The following is a 20,844-nucleotide window of genomic DNA, read 5'->3' on the forward strand; positions in this document are numbered from 1 at the left end:
TTCATTTGTTGCTTGTTTGTTGTTGTGCCTGTACATGAGTCGGGGATGGGGTTCCCATCACTGTGGTATCTCCATATCCCTACCCTTGACCTGTGATCCTTCTGTGCTTTGTCATGCTGAAGCTGTTCAGTCAGCCCTCGGCTATTCCTCAGTAGGAATTCCTCTACATGCAGGTGTAGATTCGGTGTCTATGGGTGGAGATGAGTTCAAGTCCTTCCTATGCCATCACAATGGACCCCTTCATCACACAAACATCGTTAGAGTTTTGTCTGCCACGTCCTTGATTGGGAAAATACTAGAATTATTTCATGTTTTATCAGCCCGTTAGGTGGAATTTTAGTTTTTTATTGAAAAAATCTAGTTCATTGTTGTTTTATAGATAAATAATATTAACTTTTATCTAAAGACTTAAACATTTATGTAATTATATGAACAAGGAGCCTGACCATAGAGAATAATACTTGCATATAAAACTATACTAGCAAGTGTTAGAGCCACTCAATAAAATAAGTCACATCAAATAGTAGAGGCAGAAATAAAAAGACAGTCAATAAACAATGGTGATATTTATAATTAACAGTGACTGAGAGGGGAACTTTAAGTCTATTTACATATTGCTGGTAACACTAAAGCATCAAAGAAAATATCTTCGTACTTCAAACCATTCCATGAGTCTATTTTTCTAAAGTTGATCCACTAATTAAATTGAACCTGAAGAGATTTATGACATTTTGGTATTTCCCCTTACTCTGAAATTTGAACTCTCTTCAATACTTGCCATGCTAATAACTTTTTTCATACAAATATAAAACTTGGTTGTATATATTTCTTTTTTGGTAAACCATATACTGATTACATCTCTGACCAGCAAGGTGTTGTATTTAGTCAAGTGTTAATGGCTGTGGCTTTGTTGATAAGGTTGACACTACATAAATATATGCATATTTTTTTCTCATACAGATGAAATGACCTGTAGTGATTATAGCAAAATCAATTTGTTCTTTGATAAAAGCCTCTCAAACTATACTGAGGGACATCTTTTATGCAGAACAATATATACATTTGTGCACATGTATAAACTATGAAATCATAGAAAGAAACTCTTGCTTCAGTTGTTTCTCTTTTTTGGGAACATTTCATTTTTCAAAGTTTAAGCTTCAAATCTTGAATGCGTGTAGAAGGATGAGTTAGACGTAACACGTCATTGAAATTCATCACTTTAAAACTTGTTAAAATAGTTACTGGCCTAAATGTTTGGTGGCTGCTGCTACTGCTAAGTCACTTTAGTCCTGTCTGACTCTGTGCAACCCCATGGACAGCAGCCCACCAGGCTCCTCTGTCCATGGGATTTTCCAGGCAAGAATACTGGTGTGGGTTGCCATTTCCTTCTCCAATGTTTGGTGGACTCAACATAATTGCCTCGGCTCTTCTTCATTTTTATTTCTACTTTGACCTTTGGCAGTCTGTCCAAAGATGAATGCTGGGAGTCTTGTCAAGGAATCTTTTATTATCCTACACTGATCATCTTGAGAATATTTATACAAAGTAGTTTGTTCCCCAACATCTCAGATTAACCATCAAGAGCATATTTTCACTCCAGTCAGATTGACTGAATACAGATGAAGGATGTATTATTACTTTGAAAGTGAAAGTGTTAGTCACTCAGTAATGTCCAACTGTTTACAACCCCATGGACTGTAGCCTGGCAGGCTTGGAATTCTCCAGGCAAAAATACTGGAGTGGGTAGCCATTTCCCTTCTCCAGGGGATCTTCCCGACCCAGGAATTGAACCCAGGTCTCCTGCATTGCAGGCAGATTCTTTACCATCTGAGCCACCAGGAAAAGCCATTATTACTTTAGTGGAAACTTTATGAGCTCTTCCAACACAGAGTTAGTTTTTACTGCTATTAATATTGATCCCAAATGGAATGGTTTATTTACCTCTTAGTATCTTAATGGTTTACTATAGAGACAACACATTAAAAAATAGTCTTTATACTAACTACAATTTTTCCCAGTCCTACTAGTGACCAGAGAAGTATATAATAATGTCCAAGCAGATCAGAACATTATTATCTGTGTAATGTGCTTGTACTAGTATTAATAAGAGTAAAATGGGTAGAAAGGAAAGCCGTCTGATAGAGAAAAGCCCTTGATTTAAGAGAAAAGCAATTAGATTGACCTATTTACCTTCAAGTGTAGTTTCCTGATATAATCTGAATATGGGATATCATTGAAAATGTCTTTTTTTACATATGTTTAATAATTGTATCAATTGAATGCTTTCAGAATCATTTCACCAATGCACTATTTTTATAAACTATATAGTATATTGGGAGAAGGCAATGGCACCCCACTCCAGTACTGTTGCCTGGAAAATCCCATGGATGGAGGAGCCTGGTAGGCTGCAGTCCATGAGGTTGCTAAGAGTTAGACACGACTGAGTGACTTCACTTTCACTTTCCACTTTCATGCATTGGAGAAGGAAATGGCAACCCACTCCAGTGTTCTTGCCTGGAGAATCCCATGGACGGAGAAGCCTGGTAGGCTGCAGTCCATGGGGTCGCACAGAGTGGAACATGACTGAAGTGACTTGGCAGCATATAGTATATTTAAGTATATGTTTTTAGTAAACATTAGCTGATTTTTATTATAAAAGTATTTTAAAACTCTGTTACATTTACTGGCTTATAGCAATGATTGGCTTTTCTGAATGAAATTTTTGCACCCTTTAATATATTAAAAATTTCAAAAGATATTTTTTTCTGAGCACTAGACTTTATTTTTTATTCTTCTCTCTTACTGATATTCCCAAGCCCAGACTGTAGAAAAGAGTACAAAAAGTGTGATTTTGTGTTTTGTGAATTACTGTCAGAATTAAGTGCAAGAGCACATCACCAGTTTTTAAAAGAATGTTGTGTTGGTCTGCAAAAGGTCCAAACATATTTCTTACTTTTTAAATGTAATTTGCATTTTAATATATAAAACTACTATAAGTTTCATAATGTAGTGATTTTTGATAGAAATTCTAATGGATTTCCCTTATTCTCATTGTCTCCACTTTGTCCAGAATCTACCATTAGGAAAATAATACAATTTAGTATGTAAGTTGTTAAAAAAACAAAATCAGTATATAAAATCACTGGCTTCCCTGGTGGCTCAGATGGTAAAGAATCTGCCTGCAATGCAGGAAACTCAGGTTTGATCCCTGGATCAGGAAGATCCCCTAGGGAAGAAATGGCAACCCATGCCAGTATTCTTGCCTGGATAATTCCATGGACAGAGGAGCCTGGCAGGCTATACTGTCTATGGGGTTGCAAAGAGTCGGACATGATTGAATATATTTAAAGCAAACATGTTAAAAACTTTTGAAAGTGATTGAGATAAATTATGCTACTTCAATCTGGCTTTAGAGTCTTTACTTTCATGAAACTCACGGTGGTGATCCCAGTCGCTGGACAGAGGACCTCCAAGGCTGACGTGCCTGACCACTTTGATTGATCTCCCTATCCCACTAACAGTACCAAAAATTCCTCATTTATTATCATGAGTTTTTAGCGTAGGTGTACCAGAATTATACAGTTCAGAAAACTCTGCTTATCTCCAAGTGGTACATTATTTAACAGAAAAATACTTCATTTTCATTGTAAATTCCACAACCCTCAAGGGCTCTTGGCATTTATGACATTCACTATGACATCTGCCCCAGAGGGTATTGCTCCATTTTCCCTTGTGTCAAAAATTATATAATTTCTACACATAAGCTGAAAAATTTGAAATCATCTGTGACAAAATGAGCAAGGCTTATCAAGGCTTGCCCAGCCCCCATCCCTGTTTAGTAGCTAACAACTTGCAAGGTGACAGAACGCTGTAATGTGGATTGGTTCTGCATAATCCTGGGGAAGAAATTACCCAGAGCGGTTTGGTCTCCAGATCCCTGCTGTCTAGATAGTTCTCCAATTTCCATCTGAAGTCACTCTCAATAAATGCAAAGTTTCACTTTCAATTAGGATGATCAAGGGACAAATAAGAAAGCAATGGCCAGCACAGCTTCCTCTCTTAAGTCCTAATACGGAAAGCTAAAATGGGGCTTTCTGTTGCCAAAGCATCAGGAGTCAGATGCACAGATAGGTCTTGATTAGAGAAAGGAGAGAGACTTTGTAATTTATGTTATAGGAGAAATGGAGCAGAGAGTCTGACCATGGAGACAGGCTGGACAAATGGAAAAGTCATTTCTCCCCACTTTTATTTTCTCTGCTGTTTACCTGTTACCAACCTGCATTTTGTTCTTCATTTGTTTATTCCACAAATATTTATCTTTTTTTTTTTTTTACAAAAATTATGCCTACTCCTAGACATTAAGATCGTTAATCCTGTCACTGAATAATTTATAATAAATGTTTTGCCATTGCCAAAATTTTTGAAATTTGCTACCATCCACTTTACCTTCTCTTATATTAATCATACATCAGTGCTTCTTAAATTTCAATGTATGCATGAATCACATGAAGATTTTATTTATAAAATCTTTTTCATTAGACTTGGAACATGAGGAGGGGCCGAGTTTCATTTTTAATGAGCTCTCATATCTGCTGTTGCTAATTGTCTGTAGACTACACTTTTATGTGGCAAATATCTAAGTATATTTTTACCCTCTTCTACAATTTTTTGAGTCTAGTACCATTATAACCCAAGACTTAGTGCTTCATTGTGATCATTGAAAAAAATGTATATTTTATATCCTATTAGTCTCCAAACTTGCTGTGCTCTTGCTTTGCAATGCTTCATATGCTTGCCATTTCCTTAACCCTATACTCTGCTAACTCTAATTCACATCACTTCATGTAACAAATGTTTCTTAATTATCTACTCTGTCTCAACCACTAAGCCATATCAGAAAATGTCCCCATTATCCCACATTTCAGTCTTGCTGCTCATTTTAATGTTTACCTTCAATTTCTTCATTTCACTTACTTTGCTCTACCATTATTTTCAAGCAGCTTATAATTTCCTCCCCATGTATGTGCCCCCACCACACCATTACAAGCTTAGAGATCTAACAAGTAGAAATCAAGGCTACTTTTCATAATCGAATATGTATATAGCATATGGTCAGTATTAGCAAGAGACAGGATGTTTGGTTTTCTCTGCTCTGAAGAATCTGAAAGACCTCACACTTCCTCCAAAGATATAAACAAGATGGTGTTTGGAGCATATTGAACCTTGAGGAACCTAGCTGTGCAGAGTAGAAACAGGACCGGGGGCAGGAAAGAGAGGACTTTGTTAAACCAGACAAAGACTATGATGGGAATAGTTAATAAGGAAGGAGCAGGAGAGAAGAAACAGAAGCCATTTCTGAATTTCCACCAAAAGCAATCTCCACCAAAATAGAACTTAATGGTAACTTGATGAGATAAATCAAGGAATATTATGCATAACCACCTGGATTACATGTGTTTTTGTGATAAGCAGTTTTGAACGGGCCTGGAGTTGGTGCTGGACAGGGAGGCCTGGTGTGCTGCAGTCCATAGGGTTGCAAAGAGTTGGACATGACTTGAGTGACTGAACTAAACTGAACTTCTAGAAAGTAATGAACAATGTCACTTATAATAATAATTAAAATATGAAAATGTTTTGGATAAATATAGAGTCATAGATTTAAAGAGGTGATATATTCTCTAAAAGAGCTGTAATTGTTGATAAAATGTGCCTTTTAAATGATTCTTCATGAAGAAAAACATATCTAAGGTTGTCTCAAAACAGAATGGTCAAGATTCAAAAATTAATCTTATGATAACTATGAATTATTGGCAAATGCCAACAAACCTTCTTTATCCCTCTGTAAATAAATACTGTAATAGCAAACTATCTGAAATTCTGCTATTATTTTCCTATTTCCCAAAATAAGACTTTGCTTCTTTTATGAACTATTACCTTCTATTTGTGGATTTTCCCCTAAATTTAAATAAATAATGCCACCTGTGCCCCACCCCCTACTGATTTCTCAGTACATCATATGATTTTCATTTTTCAGAGCCTCATCCTTGCTGTAAATTTAAGTTTTGGAGATCACATAGATACATTTTTATTGTTGACAAAGGATTCTGAGCCATTTCTGCTCCTGCTGTATCACTGGAGATATACATAAAAGCCAGAGTTCAGATGAAATTATTAAATTTCCCCACTACATAGTAAGAAAATGAATAAAACTGATTAAATAACACAAAAGTGGCCAATTTGAGTTTGTAAAATTTACTTTAGCAGCATCAAGATCTTTCATCAACTGGAGAAGGACAAATACTGGTTCGGATGCTATTCCCTAGATTTTTGCAAAGTCTCCTAATTCATCTTTTCCCTTCTGTACTTTCCATGTTCCTACAAGTCTGTTAGAAAAGGAAAGAAACATCATATGATTCTTCTTTTTAAAACATTTTAATGATTTCCAGTTACATTTAGGATGAGATTCATCCTCTACACTAGGGTGAACAAGACCCTACCTGACCTAAACCTGCTATCTCTCTGGTCCCCCCCTCTCACCCATCCCCCTCTCTTCTATTACATATTATCCAAATTGACATTTGCATTATGACTCAAGCCCTGCAAGTTTGTTCCCATCTCAGATGTTTTACTTTCTCTTCCCCGTATGTTCATGTAATTTCTTTCTTTCTTCTTAATATCTGTCTGTTCAAATAGTCTCTCCTGAGAAAGATTAATTTTATGATAAGCATTCATATGATACTTAAAATATTAACCCCATTCTTGTCACTTGCTTCTTTCCCATTTTGCTTATTTTTTCTCAGAAGACTTATAAATATCTCAAATTATACTATTGACTCTTTAACCTATTGTCTTATTGTTGGTCTCCATCCAAGAGTCTAAAATCTCAGAAGAATATAGGCCTTGTTTAAGGTCTCATCACTTTATCTCAGAATCTAGAGTGATGCCCACTACATGTTAAGTGTTCACTAACAGAAATCAATCCTGAATATACTTTGAAAGGACTGATGCTGAAGCTAAAGCCCCAGTACTTTAGCCACCTAATGCAAAGAGCCAACACATTGGAAAAGACCCTGATGCTGGGAAAGATTGAAGGCAAAAGGAGAAGGGAGTGGCAGAGAATGAGAAGGTTATACAGCATCACCAAATCAATGGACACTAATTTGAGCAAACCCTAGGAGATAATGGAGGACAGAGGAGCCTGGCATGTTACAGTCCATGAGGTCACAAAGAGTTGGACATGACTTAACAACTGAACAACAACAACAACAACAAAATGTTTCTAAATAAATGAATGTATCCTACTAAGAATGATGAGAAGAGATCAACAGTGCTTCTCATCTGAAGTGACTGTTAAGTTATTCAGCTTAAGAGAAGAGATGAGATTGGCACAGTGACTGAATTTAAAGTAGGTTTGATATTTATTAGCCTGACAACCTCAGGTAATAAGTTAACCTGTTCAAATTTATAAAAGGCAAAATAATTAAGAAGTTTGCATGTCCAAGATATTTAAAAGTTGCTTCTTCTAAAAATATTATTATTAAGCCATCTAGCCAAGTGAGCCTGACTTTTTTCATCTGTGAAAACCCCAATCTTAATCCAACCTCTTACATAAGGGCTTCTCTTGTGGCTCAAATGGTAAAGAACCCACCTGCAATGTGGGAGACCTGGGTTTGATCCCTGGGTTGGGAAGATCCCCTGGAGGAAGGCATGGCAACCCACTCCTGTATTCTTACCTGGAGAATCCCCGTGGACAGAGGAGCCTGGTGGGCTACAGTCCATAGGGTCGCAAAGAGTTGGACACTAATGAGCGACTAAGCACAGCACAACACAGTCCAAATTTCAGTTTCTTCAGCAATAAAAATGAAGTGTTATATCAATCTTGCAAAGTCATAGTGTTGTAGAAAATCACATGAAATATTAGTTACTCAGTAGATGTCAGTTGTGAGTTAATGTTGTTATAGTTCTGGAATGTAGAAGTGAGGATCCAGGAAGATTTCAGTGTGCTGCTGACAGGATGAGACAGTGGATTTAAAATATTCAGAATAATAATGATAATATTAATAGAAAAAATTAATAGATCAAGCCAGTATCCAGGCACTTATATAACAGATCTTATGCAAAAAATGTCCTCAACTCCTTGGTGGCAAATGGTTGAAGTTAAAAACAAACCTATACATTCATCCATCACACTGTTTGCAGGTGAGTGTGTCATTTAGTAAATTACATGTGTTGATTAGGAATTACCAAACAATCATTTTTGCATGTATAGATTTTTATTCAAGGATTTTTAAAGTTCCTGAGCTCAAATTGTAGTTAATTGAACAAACAACCTATTTTTCACCAAATCACCCCTGAAGTCCATTTGTATCTGACTAGATGTTTCTTGTGTCAAACATTTCTTATGTTCATCTGGGGTATGTCATTTCTGTACTAGTTTATTCTACCTTCTTTCCTTAAAATGTTTTATCCATATGAAGGAGAAAGGTGGGAAATTGCTAAAGTTCCAGCCCAGTGCTCTTTTCCCTTTAAGCTATGTTAAAATCTTAAGTAAAATGATATTCAAAGCAAGGAAATTATTTTAACTGCTGGCTAAAACCTCAGATATGGTAGAAAGTGAAGAAGAACTAAAAAGCCTCTTGATGAAAGTGAAAGAGGAGAGTGAGACAGCTGGCTTAAAACTCAACATTCAAAAAACTAAGATCATGGTATCTGGTCCCATCACTTCATGGCAAATAGATGGGGAAACAATGGAAACAGTAAGAGACCTTATTTTGGGGGCTCCAGAATCACTGCAGGTGGTGACTGCAGCCATGAAATTAAAAGACACTTGCTCTTTGGAAGGAAAGCTATGACCAACCTAGACAGCATATTAAAAAGCAGAGACATTACTTTGCTGACAGAGGTCCATCTAGAGAAAGCTATGGTTTTTCCAGTAGTCATGTATGGATGTAAGAGAGAGTTGGACTATAAAGAGAACTGAGCTCCGAAGAACAGATGCTTTTGAACTGTGGTGTTGAGGAAGACTCTTGAGAGTCCCTTGTACTGCAAGGAGATCCAACCAGTCCATCCTAAAGGAAATCAATCCCAAATACTCATTGGAAGGACTGATGCTGAAGCTGAAACTGCAGTACTTTGGCCACCTGATGCAAAGAACTGACTTGTTGGAAAAGACCCTGATGCTGGGAAAGATTGGTGGGAGGAGAAGGGGACGACAGAGGATGAGATAGTTGGATGGCATCACTGACTCTATGGATTTGAGTTGGCTCTGGGAGTTGGTGATGGACAAGGAAGCCTGGTGTGGTGCAGTCCATGGAAAACAAGGACTGAGCAACTAAACTGAACTGGAACCAAAGCAGTAGAATAAGATACTTTACTTCATAATAATATTAATATGGAAAATTTATTGAGTTTTTTTATATACCAGGTGCTATGCTGATATATGAATCATTTAATTCTCACAAAATCCCAATGCACTGAATAATATTATTATGCCCAGTTTTACTGATGAAAAAACTGAGACTTATAAAGTTCAAGTAACTTGCTCACACTTACCCAATACAGTGTCTACAGCCAGGGACTGAGCTGGTTTCACAAACTTTACAACTTGACCTTATTTAAATCTATGACTAATATAGCTATTGCCAAGTTACTGTTAGAGCTTCTGAGTTTATGGGGCACAGTCTCTGATACTTAGCCTGTTTTGACTAATTCAAGCACCATATCTAAGTGAGAGGAAAGAAAAAAAACAAGGTTAATAAAATTCAAGCACTGGCTTGTCTGAAAAAGTAAATACTAACAATGTTCTCACTCACCTAAATTCAACCAGCTGCTGCTGCTACTGCTGCTGCTAAGTCACTTCAGTTGTGTCTGACTCTGTGTGACCCCACAGATGGCAACCCACCAGGCTCCCCCATCCCTGGGATTCTCCAGGCAAGAACGCTGGAGTGGGTTGCCATTTCCTTCTCTAATGCATGAAAGTGAAAAGTGAAAGTGAAGTCGTTCAGTCATGTCCAACTCTTAGTGACCCCGTGGGGTGCAGCCTACCAGGCTCCTCTGCCCATGGGATTTTCCAGGCAAGAGTACTGGAGTGGATTGCCATTGCCTTCTCGGAAATTCAACCAGCACTAGGTCATTAACTCAGTTTATTTTCAATTCTGAAACATACTTTAACTTCATTTAATTTTTTTTTTTTTCATGTTTGACATCTGCAGTAATTTACTTTACTTTTTCCAAAAGTAAGGTGGTTGTTGGGGCTTCTCTGGAGGCTGAGACAGTAAAGAATCCACCTACAATGTGGGAGACCTGGATTTGATCACTGAATCAAGAAGATTCCTTGGAGAAGGAAATGGCTACCCACTCCAGTATTCCTGCCTGGAGAACTCCATGGAGGAGGCTGGAGTCCATGGGGTCGCAAAGAGTTGGACACAACCGAGCAAGTAACACACGCAAGGTGGTTGTAGTAGTCACTCTGAGACTTTAGTTGCAAAGAGGTGAAAGAATGTTCTATCATCATGGTTGAAAGTGAGACTCACAATTCAGAGGCAGATGTTTCTACGGAACAAGTAGTAACATTGATAGAGGTTTTCTTTTAGAAAAATAAAATCAGAATCTTGGGGTTTCTTTTAAAGTTTGAGATCAGAATGAAACTTCTGCTAGACTATTTCTAGATACTGGAAGCGCCACTGTTCAGTAGGTCTAATTACTTAAAATCCATGTCTCATTCTGAATTTACTTTACCAGTCCATAAGTTTTGCTTGTAGGGACTGCATTTATATTCCAGAAATGAACCCATTGAGCCCATTGCCTCTTTAAAATGATATACTTCCAAGAAATTGAGAATTGTGGTCTCCTTTTATTCTTCTATAACAAGTCTTTTCTTTAGGACGGCTTTTCCAAATTTAAGGAAAATTAAGTCAGTTGGTATAATATTCAATCCTTATTAATAGAGCCTTGTTTAAAAGCAGATGAAAAAACAGCACAGATGAGTCAAAGTATGTTAAGTATCTAATAAGAAAGGATAGCCATTTTCCTTTACTTACTTGGTTTTTATCACTCTATATTTTTTATTTATAGTTGACAATGTAGATTAAAGTTCTGTTACAGGGTATTCCCTGTAACAGAGTAACTGTTCTGAGTAACCAAGTAACTGTTCTGTAAATAGACAATGGCATAGTATTTTTAAATAGATCCTCAGTTATTTAATTCTACAACTCAAATCATAAACTCAGTAACTATAAAGCAGCAATAAGTTACCTATTGACTTAAAATGGGAAAATTCACAGGAGAAGAAATATCTATCCTTTAAGAACCTTGTTATTTATTCCAATTACTTCTCTAAAAGGTAGCTTTTCAAAGTTAACTCTAAATCTCAATCAGGAGTCATATGGGTTCTTCTTCCCCACCCTCTTCTCTCAACCCTGCTTAAAATCTGCTGGTGAGTTTAGAATAAGGTCAAAATCCTTAATGTGGATTCCAGATAGACTTTAAGATTCTACACAGTCAGACCTCTACAATCTTCCCAGCTTGATTTCATTCAATACTCTCCCCAGCTCTCTGCAACAGCATTAAGCTAGCCTTCTTTCAGGCCAATGGTTATTTGTCCTCTCACCATAGCACATTCTATGTGTGGAAACCTCATCCCAGGACCCTCAGCCTTTTAACTTAGTAGATGCCTCCTTATCCTTTGTCAAGTGACATTTTCTACTGAAAGCCATCCAGGATCATCCTTCTTTTCACATCTCTATCATTATTTCCTTGCATGATGATTTGATTTATATTTTCCTCTCCCAATAGACCAAAACTCTGTCAAGACAGAGCCATTGTCTGGTTTGGCTTATCAGGATATTATATTATCCCCAGTATATAACACCCCACTTGACCCATATTTCTGCTGTTGCTTAGTCACTAACTCATGTCTGATTCTTTGCAACCCCATGGACTATAGCCTGCATGGCTCCTCTTTCCCTTCTTTCCCAGGCAAGAATAGTGGAGTGAGTTGCCATTTCCTTCTGCAGATCTTCCAGACTCGTGATTGAATCCAAGTCTCCTGGATTGGCAGGCAGATTCTTTACCACTGAGCCACCAGGAAGGCCCCATATTAGGTTTTTTATATTTACTCCCTAAATATTTACTCCGTAAATGTGTCTTAGAAGAATAATGCCATAAACAACCTAGATATTATGGACTCTGCTTTCTGGCTCTACTTGATCCTCTGTTATTCTGATAACCATAATGGCATTTTATTGCTATTTTTTTTTCATTAAAGTAGAAAAAGTGTAAGCAACCATAAGAGGAGTTTTAGTCTACAATATCATCCAAGGTTATAATTTTTAATGTGTGTTAAAAACTTAGGTGCTTTAAAATACTTTATTTTCAGCAATGTTTGTGTGACATTCTACTTTAAATTTGTTAAACGAGCCTTGAAGAATGTCTTCACTGATATGAGCATGCACACACACATAAGCACTAAATGAGATGATTATTTGAATGTACTATACCTCCAAATAAAATTATCTTTTTTTTTCACCCCTTAGTTCTTGCCTAAAAGAGGCATATACTTGGAAAATAGTGAATGTTGTGCAAATGGATGGTAAAGTCTGAGGGAAACAGTAAAAACCTACTGATTTACTTACTGTGTGTCAGCTGCAGTTCAAATTGTCTTCATAATATTGTCCGTTTAATCCTCGTGACAAACACATGTAAGCACAGAAAAGGAAAATGTTGTACAGTAAAATTTAGGAACTCATCCAAAGTCCCACTGCTAGTCACTGAGAAGCTGAAATCCAGTGCTGACATTTTAACACCAGCAAGTCATCTCTTGACTATGAGAAAGAAATTATCTTCCCCTAAACACATTCTGTCTTCATTAACATGACTTTATTTTCAGAAGACTATTGCTGAGGCAAACAACTTGATTGTTCATTTTTGGAGCTTTCTCCAGATCCTTTCCCAACAGACCTAAACTCTGCAAGATAAGGACGTTGTCTGGTTTGGCTTATCAGGCTATCCCCAGTATACAATACCCTGAGAAAATAGTGAAAGTGTTAGTCTCTCAGTGATGTCCGACACTTTGTGACCACATGGACTGTAGCCCGCCAGGCTCCTCTGTCCATGGAATTCTCCAGGCAGGAATACTGACTGGAGTGGGTTGCCTTTCCCTTCTCTAGGGGATCTTCCCAACCCAGGGATCGAATGTGTCTCTTGCATTGCAGGCAGATTCTTTACCATCTAAGCCACTAGGGAAGCCCATATAATATCCTACTTGACCCCTGTTAGATAGCATTCACTGATGGTTTAAACTCAGACTATTTGAACCCATTGTCTCAAAATTCTCAGATTTCTATGTTTACCAATCTTAAACTACTGATATATCATACATAGCCAGTCTTAACTGAGTCCCCGCCTTTCAAAGACACACCTGAAACCACACTTTAAATTCTAAAAGATACCCACTTTGCCTTTCTCCCTCCACATACTGCCAAAGTTCTGGTGAGGTCATATTCTCTCTTACTACAGTAAGCAAAAATATCATCTTTCTATTACAAACAGGTTTTACTGGTGATATTTTAGAAGCTGGCATTCAACAGCTATCATTACAGACAAAGATAAAGATGTTCAGATGATTTGCAAGGCTCAGAGGTTAAAGCATCTGCCTGCAATGTGGGAGACCTGGGTTCGATCCCTGGGTTGGGAAGATCCCTGGAGAAGGAAATGGCAACCCACTCCAGCATTCTTGCCTGGAGAATTCCATGGACAGAGGAGGCTGGTGGGCTACAGTCCATGGGGTCGCGAAGAGTCAGACACGACTGAGCGACTTCACTCACCTGAATGTATTCCAGTGAACCATTAACACAATGAGAAGTATGAAGACATACTTTCTACTAGGCAAATAAATTTGTGTAATATAATTTTGTTTAGTCATTTGACTTCATAGTTTCATATTGCTGGAATAATTTATTTTATTCTACTAATTCTCTGGATTTAGAACAATCCTAAGGACTACATATTTTATAAGCAAGCAAAGCCAATTTTATTTTCACATAGATATGGAGAATTTACAGCACAAAGCATGGCTTCATATATACGCTTAGAACATTAATTGCTATCTCTCTTAAACCCTTTCTGTTGCTCTTCTTTACTCCAGGCTTGAGAATAATTGTATAGTGCATGATTTAATCATTTTCTCAAAGCCAGAGAAAGACAGTATAACTATATAATAGGTGATCCCTAGACCAGGTCCACATTCTCTTTTTTATAAACTTCAGACCTCCTGTTGACCCTAGAGATGCTTCAAGCCAAAATATCAGTCTTCAATTTTCATATTTCCTTATTCTTTTTATATGTAACTTTAATTAAATAGATGCATATCCAGTATTTATTTTTATATTTCAACATGTTCACCAGTTCAGAAAATAAGCATTATGAAAATGTCTTGCTATTATTACTTTATCTTTATAATGTGAACAAACTTCTTTGTTTATAGTTGAATGCTGTTTTAAAATTCAGTTTTAATGAAAGATGAATGAAGTCATGTAAATTGGTACAAAATGACAGAACACCTTACAAAATCATATAGTTACATGTAAGGCAGGAGTGATGTGAAGTTATGTGTTAGTTGCTCAGTCGTGTCCAGCTCTTTGCAATCCCGTAAACTATAGTCCACCAGGCTCCTCTGTCCAGGGGATTCTCCAGGCAAGAATAGTTGACATTCCCTTCTAGAGGGGATCTTCCCAACCCAGGGATCAAACATGGGTCTCCTGTATTGCAGGCAGATTCTTTACCATCTGAGCCAATAGGGCAGGAGTAGAATTTCTAATTTTAGAATCCAGTTGCATTTTGGTTTGCATACTTTTTACCTGTGTAATTCCTGATCCATCTGGTGGATCCTATGTTGTGGCACCAAGATAACCCTTCAAGAATAAAAGACGGTTTCCCTAGTTTCTGGGCATGGTAGCACACAACTGTTCTCTGCCATCATCCCCTTCAGAAATTAAGGTCAGTGCTGTTGCAGATCTGACCTCTGAAGGATCATGCCAGATCCTAGGACCTTCCATGATGTTTACTGAAGGCTGTGTTAGAACTGCATTGCAACCCGTCCTCTTCCTCTGCCTATCTTGTTTCTTTCTGCTGTCTCCCACACATAATGATCTCAAGCACACTTACACATAAATGCCTTGCACACACATCTTCATGTCAGAATCCTGGGACATTTGTTTGCCCTCTGATAACCTTAATTTTCCCACCTGTGAAATTAGGCTCATAATACTATCACCTGTTTTACAGGCTTTTGTTTTAAGTGAAAATATTTGGAATGGGAAAGTAGTATTCAAAATCAAGTTATGGCCATTTTGATCATTAGTTTTATCCAGGTGTTTCCCTTAACCAACAAACCTCATCAAGCCCTTAGTCAACTGAGTAGAAATTCAATAGTTATGTCAATAAAAAAATATACAGCTAGCCTCATCTATGAATGACACTTCACATCAACATTTATGTGCCTATGTGAATGCTCAAATATCCTTAGGGTGTGTATAGTATAGTATTTCCCCTACTAATGAGCTAGTTCTCAAAACACAGTAAGTATTTATTTTGCATCATTTTGCAGCGCTTAGTACATAGCTTGCTATAGGCTATTTGACACAGTTTCAGCACCCCAGAATTAAAATTGCAATTTTAAGGCAGAGGTAGTGTGTGATCTTTGGGGAACTTTTACCTTTTTTGCTTTCTTAATGAATTCTCTGGAATGAAGTCCAAAACTCCTTAGCTGGATGGAGTCGTCTGCCCCTTAGGGCAGTTCAGTCCTTTGAGCTCCTTTGAGCTGTGTTAATGGGAGTCCTTTCCCTGACTTCTGCTGGGCTCTGAAGGATGCATGGAGAAACATATCAAGGAGAAAACATGCTTTTGTGTGTGTATGTGCTCCTGGCAAAATATTCAACTTTCAAATACACATTTCAGCTCTCCAAGTAAACCATTTACAAGGTTATTCTAGGAACTTTTTCTTTTGTAAATACGTTCAAGTTATGAGTTTGTTCAAATCAGGTTTTTTTTTTTTTTAATATGTGTTTCAATCAGTCTCTCTTTGTTGTCATGGTAATTAAAAAATTCATATCCAAATTAATATCCATTTATATCTGCTTAATAACAAGGAAATATAAATGAACAAATAGATTAGAAATATTCTTGAGTCTTTAATTAATTTAAAATTGATCTTTAAAAGTACAGATATTTTTTAACTGAAATGAAAATCTTGTACTTAAAAGCATCTCTAAGGGGCGGGGCGGGGTCCGCCAGCCTTGCAGCCATTAAAAGGAATATATTTGAATCAGTTCTAATAAGGTGGATGAAACTGGAGCCTATTATACAGAGTGAAGTAAGCCAGAAAGAAAAACACCAATACAGTATACTAACACATATATATGGAATTTAGAAAGATGGTAACAATAACCCTATATATGAGACAGCAAAAGAGACACTGATGTATAGAACAGTCTTTTGGACTCTGTGGGAGAGGGAGAGGGTGGGATGATTTGGAAGAATGGCATTGAAACATGTATAATATCATATATGAAATGAGTCGCCAGTCCAGGTTCAATGCTCGATACTGGATGCTTGGAGCTGGTGCACTGGGATGACCCAGAGGGATGGTAGGGGAGGGAGGAGGAAGGAGGGTTCAGGATGGGGAACATGTGTATACCTGTGGCAGATTCATGTTGATGTATGGCAAAACCAATAAAATATTGAAAAGTTACAAAATAAAAAATAAAAAGAATAAAAATAAAACAGCCTTGTACTATACAGAAACTAAGCCCCAAATTCCTAACAACATTCCTGTTACTGAACTATTTTCAGGCCCCCCAAAACTACACAAATATAAAAGTACAATTTGAGCAGAGAGAAAATAGAAAAAGTTCCCTCAAATGTTGTATTTGAATGAACATAAAGGTCGTATGACTGTACTGATTTTCAGATACCAGGGTGATGTTTCTGAGCCACTGTAGAAAGATCATGTGCTCTGAAGTCCCTTCTTCACAGTGACAGGAACTTGTTCCAAGTCACCTGTATATCTTTGTCATCATGCCACTGGGAATATCAACCAACACACCCCTAGTAGTCTGATTCACCTGTACCTGTTTATAGGGAAAATTTTATCCAAAAGTGTTAAAAATGAAGTTCTGTATTATGTTAAAATTATTATAGTGTCAAAGTTAAACAATTATGAATTGAAAACAATATTAACAACCCATGTGTACATGCGTGCTAAGTCACCTCAGTCATGTCTGACTCTTTGCCACCCTATGGACTGTAGCCCACCAGACTTCTCTGTTCATGGGATTCTCCTGGCAAGAATACTGGAGTAGGTTGCTATGCCCTCCTCCAGGGGATCTTCCTGATCCAGGGATTGAACCCACAGTTCTTAACGTCTCCTACATAGATTGGTAGGCAGCTTCTTTATCACTAGTGCAACCTGGGAAACCCTATAGATAACCCAGCTATGGTTAATTCCTGGTTATGGATTATGTGATCCTACTTGAAGAAACAGAATAATGATAATATTGGTTTTTAATATAACTACATACAAGAGTATTACACTATATGATGATATAGTATAATATAATATAATCATATAGTATAATCATATAGTATAATATAATATAATCATATAGTATAATATAATATAATCATATAGTATAATATAATATAATATAGTATAATATAATAATAATCTGATGTTTAATGCAGATTAATATATATTGTGTATTATGTATATGGGCTTCCCTGGTGGCTCAGTGGTAAAAAATCCACCTGTGATGCAGAAGATGCAGGAGGCCCCAGGTTCAAACCCGGGGTTGGAAAGGTCCCCTGGAGGAGGGCATGCCGACGCACTCCAGTATTCTTGCTTGGAGAATCCCATGGACAGAGGAGACTGGCAAGCTACAGTCCATAGGGTCACAAAAAGTCAGATACGACTGAAGGCACTGAGGAGGAGCACAGTTATGTACGTATTATAATGAACATACTGTTATTTGTATATAAAATTTACAAGTTTGCAAAGAGCTTTGAACTGCTTCGTTTTGGTTTCAATGCCTCTAAAATTTAGTGGACAGGTGAAAAGAGTTCATGAGAATAGTAATTAGAATTGGGAAATATTTTTTACATCTTATCAAATCTCTTGGTAAACTAGGAATATTTAAATGGCCTAGAGATGAGGGTCACCAGCGTGTAGAGAATGATCTGACTGGCCAAGTCTCAGCCTAAGACTCAGCAGAATTGAAGGGATAGCTGACCTGATTGGGTGCTTCCTAGACTTAGTTAGTCAGGGATCCCACAGAAAGTTCTGCTTCTGCAGCTGAAGATGACAAGTTGCTTCTCGTGTGACTTTCAGAGTGAAAAAGAACAAGTTAGCTTGATAAAGTGACAGGCTTTGGGAGAAGTGACATCAGGAGGAGATTGTGAGAATTTTAGATTGGAAACAAGTGCCTTGGATAATGAATGACTAAATATGTAAGAACTTATAGAATTGTATACAATGCATTCCATAAAATATTACAGAAATTCATTTAAATCACATTAATCAAATAATCAATTTAGACAGATTTTATGTGAGAATTCACATAAAATTCTGTAAGAGTAATCTTTTGAAGTTATGGAGAAGTCACCTTGGTAGCTGTGTAGAAATGACTAGGGAATTAAAGATAATAAGATTGACTTCTTCCTCTGGTCTTGTCTCCAGGTCATGTGACATTGGTAAACTCATATAATATAACTAAGCATTTGCTTCATGTTAATATACAAAGTGGAGATAATATTATAGCACCTAGGTGGAATTATAACTCATAAATATGAAACATCAGCTGAATTACAGTGAAGTTTGCCTTTCAATTTATGATATTTGTGGTCACATGGGGATTGCAGTCTTTCTTCCCCACTATTCTCTCACCCTCAGGAGCAGATTCTTCATGTTCTTTCTGATACAGAAACATTCAGAGCTATGTTTCAATGACTTACTTAAAGATTATTTTGAGTTGGATTACAGGGCTTCCCTGGTGGCTCATATGGTAATGAATCTGCCTGCAATGCAGGATACCTGGATTTGATCCCTAGGAGGAGAAGATCCCCTGGAGAAGAGAATGGCTACCCACTCCAGTATTCTTGCCTGGAGAATCCCATGGACAGGGGAACCTGATGGACTACAATCCGTGGGGTCATAAAGAGGCAGACTGAACAGCTTTCACTTTCACATGCCCTCTGTGGCTATTTTCCAAACCTCCAGGGAGTTGTTTCCTACTTACTTTATATACATTTCCTAGAATCAAAGGATGTTAATAACAGTAAAAAATTAAAGAATGTGCTAAACTGTTCAAGTTGATTTCTCTTGTCAAATAAGTAAGACGGTCCATAAAAAAGGAATTTTCTTAACTCGAAGATAGATAAGATAGCCATAACAAACACTGCACTTAAGGTGAATTGTTGAAATCTATTCTTTTTAAAATCAATAACAATTTAAAGATGCCAATTATTATCATTTTTACAAAGCATCATACTGGAAATTCAAAATGAAGCAACAAATTAGGCAAAAGATGTGAGAGCTGAATGGAAAAAACAAGTTGTTATTATTTACAAATAATACATCTTTATTTTAAAATTATACACAAACTGTACAGTTCATTGTTAACTGAAAAAGCATTAATATTTACAAAACAAGACCATTTTGTACACAGTTGAATGTCAGTTCAAATATATTTGTAACTTGAAATGCCATTTAAGTCATACATAAAGTATGTGAAATTATGTCTAACAAATAGTATCTCCTTTATAAAGAAAATTATAAAATTTTATTCAATCATTAAAAATACCTATTTTGGAGTTAGGGTTAGGGGATTAGGAAGTACAAACTATCATACATAAAATAAATAAGATACAATGATAAATAGTAAAACACAGGAAATATAAACAATACGTTATAATGACTATTGAAGGAATATAACCTTTAAAAATTGTAAATCTCTATGTTGTACACCTGAAACTTATATTGTAAATCAACTATATCTCAATAAATAGATAAATAGATATATGATAGACAGATAAATATACCTAACTAAATCAAAAGCTATCCCATGTTCTCTTGCATATTTTGCTAAATATTGTACAGATGTCAATTTTACCCCAATCAATCAATATAATCAATGTAATTCAAACAGAATCAAAAGCAGATCTTTTGGAGTGCATGCATGAACTTGATACGTTTATGTAAAATGAGTATGAAAGAGAAAAAGGCCCAAATATAATCTTGTAAAAGAATGAAACTAGAACACTTTCTAACACCATACACAAAAATAAACTCAAAATGGATTAAAGATCTCAACGTAAGACCAGAAACTATAAAACTCCTACAGGAGAACATAGGCAAAACACTCTCCAACATACATCACAGCAGGATCCTCTATGACCCACCTCCCAGAATATTGGAAATAAAAGCAAAAATAAACAAATGGGACCTAATTAACCTTAAAAGCTTCTGCACATCAAAGGAAACTATTAGCAAGGTGAAAAGACAGCCTTCAGAATGGGAGAAAATAATAGCAAATGAAGCAACTGACAAACAACTAATCTCAAAAATATACAAGCAACTCCTACAGCTCAACTCCAGAAAAATAAACGACCCAATCAAAAAATGGGCCAAAGAACTAAATAGACATTTCTCCAAAGAAGACATACAGAGGGCTAACAAACACATGAAAAGATGCTCAACATCACTCATTATCAGAGAAATGCAAATCAAAACCACTATGAGGTACCATTTCACACCAGTCAGAATGGCTGTGATCCAAAAGTCTATAAGCAATA

This window comes from Bos javanicus, chromosome 17, assembly GCF_032452875.1.
Source record: "Bos javanicus breed banteng chromosome 17, ARS-OSU_banteng_1.0, whole genome shotgun sequence".
NCBI lineage: Eukaryota > Metazoa > Chordata > Mammalia > Artiodactyla > Bovidae > Bos > Bos javanicus.